Source organism: Aplysia californica, unplaced genomic scaffold (genome assembly GCF_000002075.1).
Source record: "Aplysia californica isolate F4 #8 unplaced genomic scaffold, AplCal3.0 scaffold01191, whole genome shotgun sequence".
Lineage (NCBI taxonomy): Eukaryota > Metazoa > Mollusca > Gastropoda > Aplysiida > Aplysiidae > Aplysia > Aplysia californica.
In genome coordinates this window covers 59,891-62,147 of record NW_004798461.1, presented here as the reverse complement: position 1 = coordinate 62,147, position 2,257 = coordinate 59,891, and the positions used below count along the sequence as shown (strand labels likewise).

Genomic DNA, 2,257 nt, shown 5'->3' with positions numbered 1-2,257 from the left:
GGCGCCAGTTGTCTGAGGTAAAATATGCAAGAAAATGGTGGTCAAAGTTTGGGGACTTCCAAAGCGTGAGAGTCCTTGGAAACTGCAAATTAACATTGTTGTGTGCCTTTTTTCAACGTCTTTAAGTAGAATTCATACGAAAATGAGTTTTAACTGAACCTGAAAGAAAAGGTTCTATGCCCCCCACCCAAAAATAAGTTTTTACAAATAGAATTTAACCAGTAAACTGTGGACAACTGACAGGAAAAGGCAGTTTCTTTGATTTCATTATTTTCGACGAGCGCCTGATTTCACCACGAAGCAACACATATGTAAATCGTCCTCTACTCCTCGGTTACGATCAGCTATGCACGCTGGGATAAGATTTCAAAGGACACGCGGGGGAAAAGATGGGAGACTGTCCTCCTGTGAGTGAGTATTTAAACTTTTGCCCCATCGTCAGCCATTGTCTGCTTTCCTTACGGAGTCTCTCTCGGGTATGTCATTGTGTTGCTCCGGACCAACCAAGATCTTTTGGAATCCTATTGGATTCTTTTATATTTTTTGTTAGTTTTTTTTTATAGTTTATTTTTCAACGTTAAGATTTTTATTATTAATTTTATCAGACATAATATTCCCAAATTAAATGTGTCGTTAGGAAAGAAAAGGTTATCGTTACATATATACCTACAACTAGTAACATGTATTGAGTCTCTCTAGGGTACTTTTGGAATGCTGTTTGATTCCTTTATACTTTTTGCTAGTTGTTTTTTTTTTCGTTTGTTGTTAAGATTTCTATTATTCATTTTATCAGACATAATATTCCCAAATGAAATGTGTCGTAAGGAAAGAAAAGATTATCGTTACATATATATCGTGAGCCAAGAATTAACATGTACGGAGTCTCTCTCGGGTACTTTTAGAATCCTGTTTGGTTCCTTTATATTTGTAGCAAGGTTGTTTTGTTTTGTTTTTGGGGTGGGTTTTTTTTCTCTTTCGATCTTAAGAATTCTATTATTCATTTTGTCAGTCATAATATTCCCAAATTAAATGTGTCGCTAGGAAAGAACAGTTTATCATTACAAATAGTAACATGTACAGAGTCTCTCTCGGGTACTTTTGGAATCCTGTTGGATACCTTTATATTTTTTGCTAGGTTTTTTTTCGGCCGTTGTTAAGATTTCTATTATTCATTTCTATTATTCATTTCTATTATTCATTTCTATTATTCATTTCTATTATTCATTTCTATTATTCCTTATATCAGACACAATTCCAATATTAACTGTGTCGTTTAGAAAGAAAAGATCCTTACATCTATATCGTCGGCCTTGTAGTAACATGTACATAGTCCAAAATTGAGATTCTTGGTTCTGTTGTGGGGTTTTTTGGTGTTTATTTGTAATTGCTCATTCTTAATTTGTGATATCAGTTGCATGTGCTCGAGAAATATTTATTTGACAAAATTCGAATTCTAAATGTTAAAAAAGGAAATAACAAATGAATACCCCATGTGGTCACCAGAGGCAGGAGAGTGACTGTAACCGACTTCCCGGGGCCTGGCGAACGGATTATTTTCCCCGTCAAATTATTGCACCAAGTGACTGCAAAGTCTTAGAGCCCGTGCTTGTTTTTGAGGCGACTGAGTCTAGAAATCTGCCCGATCCGCAGATCCCTATACGTTCTTATACTAACAGTCTCTGACCGTCTGAGCCGATCCCATCAGTAGTGGACACCCCCGTATTAACCTCGGGCTGGCCACACCCACCTGTATCTTCAAGCCCCACCCACCTGTATCTTCAGGCCCCACCCACCTGTATCTTCAGGCCACACCCACCTGTATCTTCAGGCCACACCCACCTGTATCTTCAGGCCACACCCACCTGTATCTTCATGCCCCACCCACCTGTATCTTCAGGCCACACCAACCTGTATCTTCATGCCCCACCCACCTGTATCTTCAGGCCACACCCACCTGTATCTCCATGCCCCACCCACCTGTATCTTCCGGTCACACCCACCTGTATCTTCAGGCCAGACCCACCTGTATCTTCATGCCCCACCCACCTGTATCTTCAGGCCACACCAACCTGTATCTTCATGCCCCACCCACCTGTATCTTCAGGCCACACCCATCTGTATCTTCATGCCCCACCCACCTGTATCTTCATGCCCCACCCACCTGTATCTTCATGCCCCACGTGGTCTTGGCCTCCCACCGTCCAGCACAAATGTCTCCTTGTTGTCCGGCCTCCACTTGACCTTGGTCACAGCTGCC

General features: G+C 41.1%; 1 long non-coding RNA gene across 1 annotated transcript in view; it reads right to left on the bottom strand.

The window, feature by feature from the left end:
* Nucleotides 1–2,248, bottom strand: part of LOC106013732 — a 4,947-nt gene extending 2,699 nt beyond the window's left edge. The window contains exon 1 of the long non-coding RNA XR_001185425.2: nt 2,162–2,248. This is a non-coding gene — a long non-coding RNA (uncharacterized LOC106013732). The remainder of the gene's footprint in view (nt 1–2,161) is intronic.
* Between the last annotated feature and the right edge of the window lie 9 nt (nt 2,249–2,257).